We start from the raw sequence: 12,730 nt of genomic DNA, 5'->3' as shown, positions 1-12,730 counted from the left end.
ACCCCTCCCTGTCCGGGGCCGGTGCTGGAGGAGGAGCCGGTGCGAGCCGAGGCAGGAGCGGGGCCGCGCGGCCGGGCGGCTGCGGGGAAAGGTACGGCGGGACCGGGGGCGGAGGCCGCTCCGCGTCGGGGCCGGGCGGCGGCGGCGCTGCCCGGAGCCGCGCGGGGCTGCGCTCGGCCGGGCTTCCGGGTGCGCGGGCGGCGCGGCGGGAGCCGTAGTCACGTGCAGGGGGCTTCCGGTCGGCCATGTTGGCTCCCCGGGGCACGCCGGGAGCTGCAGTTTCTGCGCTCTCGGTTCCCCGCAGCCGCGGCGCTGGCGGGCGCGCGCGGCACGGCACAGCCCTCGGTACCGGCGCGGCCCCGCGGCGCGGCCCGAGACGCGGTTTTGTGGCGGTTTCCCGCGGGCTGCCCGCGGCTCCCCGAGACGCGGTGTGCCCCCGGCCCGGGGGTACGCATGCGCGGCCGCGGCGTCTCCCGGGAGTGCGCATGCGCGGCGGAGGTGAGTGTTGGGGCTGCGGCCGGGCCGGTCCGCGGCAATAAGGGTCCCTGCTGCCTCCGTGCCCCCTCCCGAGGCCGCGCTGGGGCCGCGCGTGTCCGTTCCTGCCCCGGGGATGCCGCCGGCTGCGCCCAGCTCGGGCTGGCGTGGGGTGTCTCTGCCCGGCCTGGCGCTCCTCACGGCTCGGGGACCAGAAGGGACGGGCGGAGCCGAGCCTTCCCGGCCGTGGGCAGCGGGGCGGGAGCCGCCGCGGCTGGAGCTGGAGGGGCCGGAGAAAGGGAAGGAAGGAGAACGTCAAGGGCATGTGGGCAGCAGCCGCCTCGCCCTGCAGGAGGAGAGCGCCTGCCTCTCCGGGTGAGCGAGGAGCCCTCTGCACAGTCCGCAGCGGGCCGGACCGCCAGCGTGCGCCCGGGGTCTGCGCGCGTCACCCCAGGCGCGGAACGGCCGCGGAGCGAGCGAGCGAGGCTGCGTGTGTCGGAAGCCACGTCTTGTAAGAGCCGAGAGACACCCGCGTATTCTTTTAGGGGGAGATCAGCCAGGCGAGTGGAGTTTCAGAAGAAGAGGAGGGGCAGGAGGAAGGAAGGAGAAAGAAGCGTCTGACCTGTCCAGTTCTCCCGGCAGTGCCGGGAACGAGAGCCGCGGTGAGTCCCGGGCCCTCGGGGCCCTGTCACTCCCCTTGTATGTCCCAGTCCCTTCCTGCCCCTCTCTTTCCCATGCTGTGATTTTTTTCTTTTTTTCTTCTCTATACGTTTTCTTTCTATTCTTCTGCCTTGCTCCCCCTTCCTCTCTCACTTTCTGTCTCTTGTCCTGCTGCTCCCTTTTCTTTTTCTGTCTGCACTTCTGACTGCTTGTTCTGTACCTTTTGCATCACTCCTCAGTCCATTTCTCTCTCGATCCTTCCGTTCTGCTCCTCACTTATCAGTTTCTCTCTCTTTGCTCTGTCCTACTCCTGCACGCAGTGTGTGATTGAATGAGGTTCTGTGTCTAGCAGGCCTCATCTCGTAAGAGCTGTGAGACACCTACATCTTCTCATAAGTGGAGGACAGCCAGGCACCTGGAGCTGTAGAAGAGGAAGGGAGAAGACAAACAGAAGGAGGAGTCTGACCTGTCAAATTCTCCTGGCAGCGCGGAGAACTGCAGTAAGTCCCGAGCTCTTGGGCCCCTCTCATCCCTCTTGTGTGGCCTGGTCCCTCCCTGTCTTTCTCCTAGACTCCTCTCTTTGTGGTGCTGCTCAACTTTTTTTGCTCACCTGTATCTTCCGTCTTGCTTGGAGCATCTCCCTGTCCCCATCTTGTAGGTCTTCCCTTTCTCTGCCCTGTACCCTGCCGCTCTTGTTGCCTTTCTCCATCCCTCTCTGTCCAGCTCCCTGTTCCTATTGATGCCCCTTTCTTCTTCCTGCACCCGCTGCTATTCCCTGCGATCTCCATCTCTCTCTTTCCTGCTCCCTGTCCCCCGTTTTTCATTCCTACCTCCGTCCCTCATCGCCTGTCTGGCCTTTTTCCTCGGTGTCTTTCTCTCTGGCTGACTCCCTTCTGCTGTTTTTCATTTCCTCCCTATCCATCTTGTTGCCCATCGCTCTTTTGTCTTCTCTCTCTCCGTGTGTCGCTGTCTGTCTTCCAGTCACTGTTCTTTAATTCCTCCCTCTTCCCTGTAGCTTGCTGCTATTTTTTTTTCCCTGTTCTCCATCATGCTCTGTCGGGTGCCCTGTCCCTGTTTATCAATTCCTCCCTCTGCCCTGCGGTCTGTCTTTTTTCACCATTTAATTTTTGCCTCGCTCTCTCTCTGTCTGGCTCCTTGTGCCAGGTTTGCGAATTCCTTCCTCTGTGCCCCGTACCCCCTGTGATCTTTGCTGCTTTGTGGCCTGTTTCTGGCTGGCGCTCTGTTACTATTCAGTAATTCCTCTCTTGATGCCTTGTAGTCTGTTGCTTTTGTCTTTTCTCCATCTCTCTGTTCCCTCTGTTTTAGAATACCCCTCCTCTTCTTTCTGTATGCATCAGGAGTAGTTTTTGGCTCCAGGTCTCTTTTTTTCTGTCTCTGTCCCTGTTTCCTAATTCTTCCTTCTCTGCCCTGTCACATGTAGCTATGTGATTTGTTTTGTGTTCCTTCCCTGCCCCTTCCCTCCATGGTTTGCTGTCCTGACTCCCCATAGCTGTTGCTTTTTCCTCCCTCTGTGCCCTGTTCTCTGGAGCTTTTTTGTCTTTCTCCCATCTTGCTTGGTCTAGCTCCCTGCCCCCTGCCTTTTTTTTTTCCCCTCCATGTCTGTTGTGCCACCCATCCCAGCTTTTTTTTCTGCTGCCTTTGTTTTGTCTTCTCGTATCCTGCATCTTGGTCCTCACGTTTGGCAGCTTCCAGCTCTGCCCAGCAGCTTGTTGCTCCAGGAACCGACTGACTGTTCCCGGCTGGACTGAGGAGCGTGGCTCCGGGAACAAGCGCCAAGGTGTGCCAGGGGCAGGGGCAGCATTAGGGGCCCTGAGCCCCGGAGCAGACTCACTCCCTTCTGGGACTTGTTCTGTGTGTGACTGAATAAACACTTGCTGTCTGCCGGCTGCCTTTTGTGCTTCCTTTGCCCCAGGTGAGGGGCTGGGAGGGGTGATGATGCTCTGTGGGGGTGGGTGATGGCCTCCAGCTGTGGGCTGGGGCTGGAGGGGCCCCAGGTGTGGGCAGTGAGGCTGATGGCAGCGGCCCCTCCCTGTAAAGGGCTTGCTCCGGGTGGAGGGGCGGGTGCTGCTGTTAAGAGCAAGGCAGCCGTCGGAGGGGTCGGTGTCAACCAAGGGAGGAGCAGAGCAGTCGCTGAGCATTGCTGGGCCCTGGCTGCACCGAGGGAGAAGGTGAGTGGAGCCGTGCCATCAGCTGGCAGCTCCTGGGGAGGATGGCGGTGCCTGCAGGGTGGCAGTGTTGGAGGTGGTGGCAGGGGCTGCCCCGAGCCGGTGGTGAGGCTTCTGGGTGCATTGGTGGGGGTTCGGAGGGGTGAGCAACGGTGTTGCTGCAGGGTCAGAAAGCAGAGAAAACCGCCTCTCGCAACCCAGCGGGAGCTGTAGTCCTGGCGTGTGGGGTTTCTGGCCAGCCGCGTTGGTTCCCTGGGTCACGCTGGGATGCGGGGTCTTACAGCGCTGGGCGTGCAGGCGGCCGTGCCGCGTTGGCCAGCGCGTGCCAGGAGCTGTAGGTTCTGCAGACTCGGCTGCCAGGCAGCCGCACCGCTCATGGGCGCCCGTAGCGCGGCGCAGTCCTCGCTACCGCCGCGGCCCCTGTGGCGCAGCACGAGGGATAGTTTTGTTGCCGCTTTCACGTGGATTCCCGGGGGCTTCCAGCTGCTCCCCACCAAGCGTCGTGCCCGTTCCTCGAGAGCGTGTGCGCAGTGACGTGCCGCTCGGCCGCCGCTTGCGCGGGGGGTGGCGCTCGCCTGCGCTAACCGCTGCCTGGCAAACGCCACACGGTGCTGTCGGTGGGCGACGCAGAGGTGCCCCCGTGCCCCACGCTGCCGCCCGCCAGCAACGTCAGTGCGATGCTCCGATGCCCGTGGGGGGGTGCGGCCACGCTCGTTGCCCCCTCCTGGTAAGGAAATGCTGCCGCCGCCCCACGTCACACTGCCGGCGGGCGCTCGGTGCGCAAAGGGCAGGACTGCAGCGCCGGCCCCGCACAGGTGTGCGGCACCGCCAGAGCCGCCTGCCTGCTGCCGCAGCGTGAGGCTTGCTGGGCGTGATTCCTGGTGGTGGGCGAGGGCCGAGGCCACCGGTGAGGCCAGCCAGCCCCTTTGGCAGGTGTGGGGGCCCCTCCTGCCCGCTGGCCACACGGCAGCGGTGGGGCAGGAAGCTTCACACCGCCTCCTGTGTCAGGCCTCCGCTCTGCTGGAGGTGATCCGGGCCGGGGGAGCCCCAGGGAGTTACCCGAGGGCTGGGACAAAGGCAGAGGGGAAGAAGATGTGTGTCCCCCGGGGGTTGGTGCCGGGTGCCTCCCCAGCTTGCCAGAGCTCCCCTTGAGCTGGTACTGGCCTCGCCCGCACCGTGTCCTGGCCCCAGGTCTCGCACCTCACCCTGAAGCCCGTCCCGTAGCCCCAGGTCACCCCCGAGCCCCGCGGGGATGGCGGCAAGCCGGCCCTTGGCGCCTCCGCAGGAGCCCCCGTGGAAGGAGGGCTCCGGCCAGGGGCGATCTACGGTAATAACGGCAGTCGCTTCACCTTCTCCCAGAGGCCTCACCGGGGCCGTGTTGGAGAATGGCTTGCAGAGAGCAAGGCCGTGGGTCTCTGCAGGAGCTGATTGCAGCCATCTGAGGTAAACAAAGGAAACAACCCAGGGTACAGTTATGCTTACAATGGACTGTTATGTTAACAAAGAGAGAAACTGAGGTACACCATGGCCTTGAGTGTGATGGTGAACAACCCTGGGCAAAAAAAGGCAGGCCAGAAGAGGGAAGATGTTGGGACATATCTGAAATGCCACAAGGGGCTGGGATATTATAATGTAGCCTTTTACATGTATCCAATAGATTTGTGAGTAGTATGCGTGATTATTGTAGAGTGCTTATGTAAGGGGTGATTTTTTTCAATAAAGCTGAAGCTTGCTCTATCATTCACGTTGAATCGGCTGCTTGCTTCCTCCACCTGCTGCAGGGCCTCGCTTGCCTGTTCCTTCCCTGGGGATGCTGTTGACTGGACCCACTTCAGAACTGTGTGGGGTTCTCTGCCTGCCCTTGTGCTCCTCGCAGCAGAGAGGTGAGAAGGGACAGGCCCCTGGGACGTTTTCTGGCTGTGGACAGGAGCTGCCACAGCTGAAGCTGGAGAGGCCTGAGAAAGGGAAAGAAGAAAATCAAGGGCATGTGGGCAGCAGCTGCCTTCCACTGCAGGAAGAGAGAGCCTGCCTCTCTGGGCGAGGCAGGAGCCCTCTGTACAGTCCGCAGGGCCGGACCACCAGCGTGCGATCAGGGTCCGTGCGCGTCACCCAGAGCGCGGTACCGCCGCGCAGCGTGCGAGCGAGGCCACACGTGCAGGAAGCTGCGTTTTGTAAGAGCCGAGAGACACCTGCGTGTTCTTTGAGGTGGAGGGCAGCTGAGCGACTGCAGCTCCAGAAAAGGAAGGGAGGAGAGAAGGAGAAAGAAGGGTCTGAATTGGCAAATTTTTCCTGGCAGCGCTGAGAGCGACAGCTGCGGTGAGTCGCGGACACTCGGGCCCTGTTGCCCCTCTTGGACGTTTTGGGCTGTCCCCTGGCCCCCTCTCTATCCCATGCTGCTATGATTTTTGTTGTTATTTTCTTCCCTGTACCTCTGCTCTCGTTCGTTCCTGCTCCCACTCCCTCTTGTGTCTTCTTCTAGCTCTCCCTTTTTCTTTCTTCGAGATGCTTGGTCCTGCTCTCTCTCCTTCCTTTGTTTCATCCTCCCTTTCTCTCCTGTAACCTAGCGCTGTTATTTTCCTTGTTCAGTTCTTGTTTCAGATCGGCTTTGGGGTCTCTTTTTACCCACAGCTTTCTCTGGCCTGTTCCCAGGCATTGTTATCCCCTGCGAGCCTGTCTGCCGCTCCATGTGCCTGCCTGCCCATTTCCCTCCCTCCTGGTAATCCCGCCTCTACGCTGTGCCCAAGCTCAGGCCGCCCCTGCTCCTGTATCTCGGCTTTCGGCACGCCCCCGGCGCTTTCGGCACGCCCCCGGCGCTTTCGGCACGCCCCCGGCGCTTTCGGCACGCCCCCGGCGCTTTCGGCACGCCCCCGGCGCTTTCGGCACGCCCCCGGCGCTTTCGGCACGCCCCCGGCGCTTTCGGCACGCCCCCGGCGCTTTCGGCACGCCCCCGGCGCTTTCGGCACGCCCCCGGCGCTTTCGGCACGCCCCCGGCGCTTTCGGCACGCCCCCGGCGCTTTCGGCACGCCCCCGGCGCTTTCGGCACGCCCCCGGCGCTTTCGGCACGCCCCCGGCGCTTTCGGCACGCCCCCGGCGCTTTCGGCACGCCCCCGGCGCTTTCGGCACGCCCCCGGCGCTTTCGGCACGCCCCCGGCGCTTTCGGCACGCCCCCGGCGCTTTCGGCACGCCCCCGGCGCTTTCGGCACGCCCCCGGCGCTTTCGGCACGCCCCCGGCGCTTTCGGCACGCCCCCGGCGCTTTCGGCACGCCCCCGGCGCTTTCGGCACGCCCCCGGCGCTTTCGGCACGCCCCCGGCGCTTTCGGCACGCCCCCGGCGCTTTCGGCACGCCCCCGGCGCTTTCGGCACGCCCCCGGCGCTTTCGGCACGCCCCCGGCGCTTTCGGCACGCCCCCGGCGCTTTCGGCACGCCCCCGGCGCTTTCGGCACGCCCCCGGCGCTTTCGGCACGCCCCCGGCGCTTTCGGCACGCCCCCGGCGCTTTCGGCACGCCCCCGGCGCTTTCGGCACGCCCCCGGCGCTTTCGGCACGCCCCCGGCGCTTTCGGCACGCCCCCGGCGCTTTCGGCACGCCCCCGGCGCTTTCGGCACGCCCCCGGCGCTTTCGGCACGCCCCCGGCGCTTTCGGCACGCCCCCGGCGCTTTCGGCACGCCCCCGGCGCTTTCGGCACGCCCCCGACGCTTTCGGCACGCCCCCGACGCTTTCGGCACGCCCCCGACGCTTTCGGCACGCCCCCGACGCTTTCGGCACGCCCCCGACGCTTTCGGCACGCCCCCGACGCTTTCGGCACGCCCCCGACGCTTTCGGCACGCCCCCGACGCTTTCGGCACGCCCCCGACGCTTTCGGCACGCCCCCGACGCTTTCGGCACGCCCCCGACGCTTTCGGCACGCCCCCGACGCTTTCGGCACGCCCCCGACGCTTTCGGCACGCCCCCGACGCTTTCGGCACGCCCCCGACGCTTTCGGCACGCCCCCGACGCTTTCGGCACGCCCCCGACGCTTTCGGCACGCCCCCGACGCTTTCGGCACGCCCCCGACGCTTTCGGCACGCCCCCGACGCTTTCGGCACGCCCCCGACGCTTTCGGCACGCCCCCGACGCTTTCGGCACGCCCCCGACGCTTTCGGCACGCCCCCGACGCTTTCGGCACGCCCCCGACGCTTTCGGCACGCCCCCGACGCTTTCGGCACGCCCCCGACGCTTTCGGCACGCCCCCGACGCTTTCGGCACGCCCCCGACGCTTTCGGCACGCCCCCGACGCTTTCGGCACGCCCCCGACGCTTTCGGCACGCCCCCGACGCTTTCGGCACGCCCCCGACGCTTTCGGCACGCCCCCGACGCTTTCGGCGGGCGGGAACGGCGCGCGCCGACGTGAGGGGCGGAGCTTTCGCCTGAGGCGAAGGGCGGGAACGGCGCGCGCAGCAGTGAGGCGCCGCGCGGCCGCCTGAGGCGAAGGGCGGGAACGGCGCGCGCAGCAGTGAGGCGCCGCGCGGCCGCCTGAGAGGAGCGGGAGCGGCGCCCCCGGAAAAGGCTGCTCGGCGGTCGGCGCCGCCTCGGCGGGGACCTCATCGGCTCGGCTCGGCTCGGGGCGGGCGGGGGTGGACCCGAGTCGCCTGTGGGGGGGCGAGCGCCATTGTCTGAGGGGCTCAGGAGAGTCCTGGACCCGCCAGGCGCGGCAAGGTGCCTGGAGCAGACGAGTGCCCGGCGCAGTCGTCCCTGCAGAAGTGCTGGAGCACCGGCTCTGGTGAGAAAAGCCGATCTGTGAGGTTTTTTTCGGGGCGGAAGGGGGGGTTGGAGGGCGGCCGGGGTTCGGGTGGTGCTGTGGACACTTCTCGCCGGGGACCGGCGTCCTTCTCAGACCTGACGGCACACTACTGCCCTTTCAGCAGCTGGTGGCGAAGAAGGGAGAGATGTCCACTGCGTGTGGAAGGACCTGCGAGGCAAGAGCGAGCGGGAGGAGCAGCGGAGGAAGTCTGGGCAGCAAGAGGAAAGAGAAGGGCGCTCTGAACAAAGCGCCGCTGTGAGGGGCGGAGCGGTCGCCTGAGGGGGACCTGCCCGGGGAAGGGGCGAGCAGGAGTCGAACCTGCCTGGGGAAGTACCGAATCGACTTGGGAACGGGGGGGGGACGGGACGGGAGCCGCCTTGGGGAGGGGGTCGGTGTCGTCGCCTCGGCGGGGGGGGAGCAGTGTCGTCGCCTCGGCGGGGGGGGGGAGCAGTGTCGTCGCCTCGGCGGGGGGGGGAGGGGGGGGAGCAGTGTCGTCGCCTCGGCGGGGGGGGGAGGGGGGGGAGCAGTGTCGTCGCCTCGGCGGGGGGGGGAGGGGGGGGAGCAGTGTCGTCGCCTCGGCGGGGGGGGGGGAGCAGTGTCGTCGCCTCGGCGGGGGGGGGGGAGCAGTGTCGTCGCCTCGGCGGGGGGGGGGGAGCAGTGTCGTCGCCTCGGCGGGGGGGGGGGAGCAGTGTCGTCGTCTCGGCGGGGGGGGGGGGGGGGGAGCAGTGTCGTCGCCTCGGCGGGGGGGGAGCAGTGTCGTCGCCTCGGCGGGGGGGGGGAGCAGTGTCGTCGCCTCGGCGGGGGGGGGGAGCAGTGTCGTCGCCTCGGCGGGGGGGGGGGGGGGGGGGGCGGGGAGTAGTGTCGTCGTCTCGGCGGGGGGGGGGGAGCAGTGTCGTCGCCTGGTGGGGGGGAGTGTCGTCCACGGCGGGGGATGGGGGAGCGGAGCTTCCTCAGGGCCGGTGAGAGGGGACTGGAGCTGCCTGAGGAGGGACGGCCATCGCCTCAGGGGCGGAGGAGGGTCCAAGCCTCCCTGAACGCGGCCAGGAGCCCGGAGGAGAAAAGCACCCGTCGTAGACATCCCTGCAGGAAGTGCTGGAGCACGGACTCGTGAGAAAAGCCAATCTGTGAGTTTTTTTCGCGGGGAGGGGGGATGGTGGTGGTGGTGGTGGTGGTGGGAGGGGGTTCGGGTGGTGCTGTGGCCAGCTCTCGCCGGGGACCAGCATCGCTCTCGGACCTGACGGCATCCTCCTGCCCTTGCAGCAGGCGGCGGAGCAGCGTGGAGGTCTCCGTCCTGTACCGCTGCAGGCCAAGAGCGGAGGAAGTCTGGGCAGCAAGAGGAGGCAGGAGAAGGGCGCTCTGGGCAAAGGGACCTCCCTGTCACCGGGGCTGTGGTCGCACCAGCGTGTCGCCAGGACCTTTGGTGCCCTGGCCGGCTTTGTGCCGGGTGACCCCCCTGTAAGCAGGGCTCGGGTCTTTGGGTTTTTGCCGGCCTTTTGCCACGTCACCCCGTGGTCAGGCTGCCGGGCAGGTGGCAACCCTCTAAGGGGGGTGAGCGGTGCCGTCTCTGCGGCCGGGGCGGGAAGCGGAGCTCCTAAAGCGCGCCGTGGTGGGGAGCCACAGCCAGGCCGGCCGGCCTGTAACTTGGGCGCACGGGGGGGGGCCTGGCAGCAGGGCCGGGGCCTCTGCTCTGTCCTCCGGGTGGGGGAGCTGGCGCCTGGCTGCGCCTTCCTTCCGAGCACCAGCTCCTCGAGAAGCAAGACAAGGCATCGTGAAGGAGCTGCGAGGCCAGAGCGAGGGAGAGGAGGAGCGGCGGGCTGAAGAGAGGGCTGGGGGGAGAGGAGGGAGCTCAGGGCAAAGGGGCCTCCCCACGGCACCGTTGCCGGCACCTTTGGTGTCCTGGCCGGCGCTGCGCCTGGTGACCTCCCTGTAAGCAGGGCTCGGGTCTCTGGCCTTTTGCCCCCTTGCCCCGACGGTTTGGCTGCCCGGAGAGAGCGGCACCGTCCCCACACCGAGGGGCAAATGGGGCTCTCTGGCCCCCAAGCCCGCCCTGTAGGCAGGGGAGGGCTGTTTCCCCGGCCCTGGCGGCATTCTGCCTGCTGGCGGCCTGGCCAGCGTGACCCCCTGGAGTCGGGGCGCGTCGCGGCACTTGTCCCTTGGTCCCCCGCGAAGCCCTGTGGCACGTTGAGTCCCTCTGGGCTCCGTGCGTCCGGGGGGGGCAGGTCCGAGGCTCTGCTCTCTTGCTCGCGGGAGGGGACGGCTCCCCAGACATTGGCTGCACAGAGATCGCTCTCTTTTCTGGGAAGTTTTCTTTCCCCCCGTCCGTGTCCGTGTGCCTGCCTGTGTCCGCGTCGGTGCGAGTGAGCGAGTGAAGGAGCTTCTTGTTTAGGCCCCCGTTGAAATCGCTGCAGCGTACTTAGCTTAAACTTCCCGGGAGGGAAAGAGGGGCTCTGTGCAGCAACAGGGGGTCGGTCCCCGCTGAGCCCGCGAGCGGAGGGCGAGTCCCGGCTGGCCCCTCCTTTCCAGGGACGGAGCCAAGCTGCGCGGTCGTAGCACGGCCGACGCGCGACCCGCCCGCAGTCTGGGCCTGGGTGGCTGCCTGTCCTGCTGGCGACCTGCCAGCGTGCCGGCCCCGTACTCGGGGCGAGTGCCACGAGCCGTGGAGCCCTCTGACCCGACGGCCCTGTAAGCAGGGTTGTGCCCGTCCCCCGCCCTCGGCAGGAGGAGCGGGTAGCGAGCGGGCGTCTGCGGCCCCCGGCCTTCGAGGGCAAACGCTCGGCAGTTGTGTCCCCTTCACCGAGAACCGCGGTAGCCTCTATAAACGCAGGGAACGGCCCTGAGCCAAGTACCTGCCCCAGAGTCCTCGAGACCCTCCCAGAGTTGCCCAGGACGCTCTTGTCCCACAGCAGCCGTGGTGACAGGGAGGGCCCTTTGCCCGCAGCCCCTTTCTCTTTCCCCGGTTTCAGCGTGCCGCTCCTCCTCTCGCTTGCCCTCGCCTCGTAGTTTCTTCCGCAGGCCACGGATGCCTCTTCCTTCTGTCTTCTCCGGGAGCTGGTGCCCGGAAGGAAGGCGCGGTCGGGCGCCAGCTCCTCTGCCTGGACGACGGGGAAGCCGGCCGCCTGAGGGACCTTCCCTCAGCGTGCTCTGGCCCCCGGCCCTCCTTCCTCCCTCCTGTCCCCTGCCCCGGCCTGAGCCGCCTCAGACCCCGTTTTCTCACCTGGTGGTGCCCGGCGGCCTGGGGGCTTAAAGCATAGAGGGAGAGGGGACAGGGGTACGGCAGGGCAGGGGGAGATTTAGGGGGACAGGCAGCACTTGGTGGGCCTCAGCCGCCAGCCCCTTGCAACCAGCTGCTCCGCAGTGACGCGGCAGCTTCTCCCCAGCGATGAGGAACCCCCCTCGGGAAGTTCTGCTTCCCCAGCCCCCAGAACCTCTTGGGAAAGGGCCGCTGCTGCCGATTCACCTGCCTTCAGGGCAGACAGCGCCCAGCACTCTCGATAGTGCTTGGCTGGCGCCTTGTGTGGGGCGGCGGCCCTGTTAGCGGGGTGCGGGTCAGGGCGCCCCTGTAGCGGAGAGGAGGGGCCTCGTGGGCCTTTGGGACCGGGGCTGCCCTGTAAGTCGGGGCCTGGCCCGTGCCCTGCAGTCCCGGGCACTTTGCAGTCCCGGCAGCGGCTCGAGCCCCCTGTAAGCAGGGGCGCAGCCTCTGTGGCCGCCGCTTTGCATGCCCAGCTCCATTTGCCCAGAGTGCCCGACTCCGAGCCCAGCTCCAGCGCCGGCCGCGACTCCACGTGTGGCAGCACCGGAGCACCGATTGGGTAAGAAAAGCCGATCTGTGAGGTTTTTTCGGGGGGGCGGGGGTATAGGGGTGTGTGAGGGCGGCCGGTGTTCAGGTGGTGCTGTGGCCAGCTCTCACCCAGGACCGTCGTCGCTCTCGGACCTGATGGCATTCTCCTGCTCTTGCAGCAGTTGGTCGTGGAGAAGAAGGGAGAGACATCCACCGCGTGCAGAAGGACCTGCGAGGCAAGAGCGAGCGGGAGGAGTAGCGGCAGCGGTCCGGCAAAGAGGCGAGAGAAAGCCCTCCTGGGCAGGGGATCTCCCTGTCACCTGGGCTGTGTTCGCCTCCAGCGTCCCTGCCCATTTGCGGATGTTTTCTTTGCCTCGTGAGCAAGTACTCGGCTCTTGGTAGTTCTCCAGTTTTAGAACCTGCTCCCATTCCACCTGACGATGACCCAACTTCCTGAAGTTTTCTCAAAACTCCTTCCTGTACTTGGATGTGGCTGCACCAGCCGTGGGGAGCGGGAGGGCTCTGCAGCCACCCGCAGCGCCCTTTGAGGCTGCGTGGGATGCCGGGGGAAGAGCAGTCGGGAGCAGGGTTTTGGAGGTGGATTCCCCTGCTCTGAGTGCTTCTCTTTCCGCACCTGTACGGGGAAGGAAGCGGCTGGATCTCAGCCTCTGGAGGAGCACGTTCCTCTTCCCTGCCCCAAAAGGGCGTTTGTGCCCACCCTTTCCCCATCTGTTCAGTGCCGGGGGTGCTCAGTCAGATGCTTTCTCCAACTGGGTGTTCCCCATTTAGCTCCTTTTCTGCCCAACTCGGCTTTAACCGCTGCCAGCCACGTGGCGCTGCGCGTGGGATTTGAA

The 12,730-nt window shown here is 66.6% G+C and overlaps 1 long non-coding RNA gene across 2 annotated transcripts; it reads left to right on the top strand.

Annotated features, from left to right (window-relative positions):
• Positions 1–592: 592 nt before the first annotated feature.
• LOC141955727 (uncharacterized) lies at positions 593–3,169 on the top strand. 2 transcript variants are annotated; one of them, XR_012632714.1, is made up of 3 exons: positions 593–849; positions 1,020–1,136; positions 1,487–3,169. It is a non-coding gene; the product is annotated as an uncharacterized LOC141955727 (long non-coding RNA). The 2 variants fall into 2 exon arrangements; XR_012632715.1 differs by having other exon boundaries at positions 597–1,136; positions 1,487–1,634; positions 2,841–3,161.
• The last annotated feature ends 9,561 nt before the right edge of the window (positions 3,170–12,730 follow it).

Source organism: Athene noctua, unplaced genomic scaffold (genome assembly GCF_965140245.1).
Source record: "Athene noctua unplaced genomic scaffold, bAthNoc1.hap1.1 HAP1_HAP1_scaffold_491, whole genome shotgun sequence".
Lineage (NCBI taxonomy): Eukaryota > Metazoa > Chordata > Aves > Strigiformes > Strigidae > Athene > Athene noctua.
The sequence above is the reverse complement of the archived record's forward strand: the minus strand, read 5'-3'. Positions and strand labels throughout refer to the sequence as shown.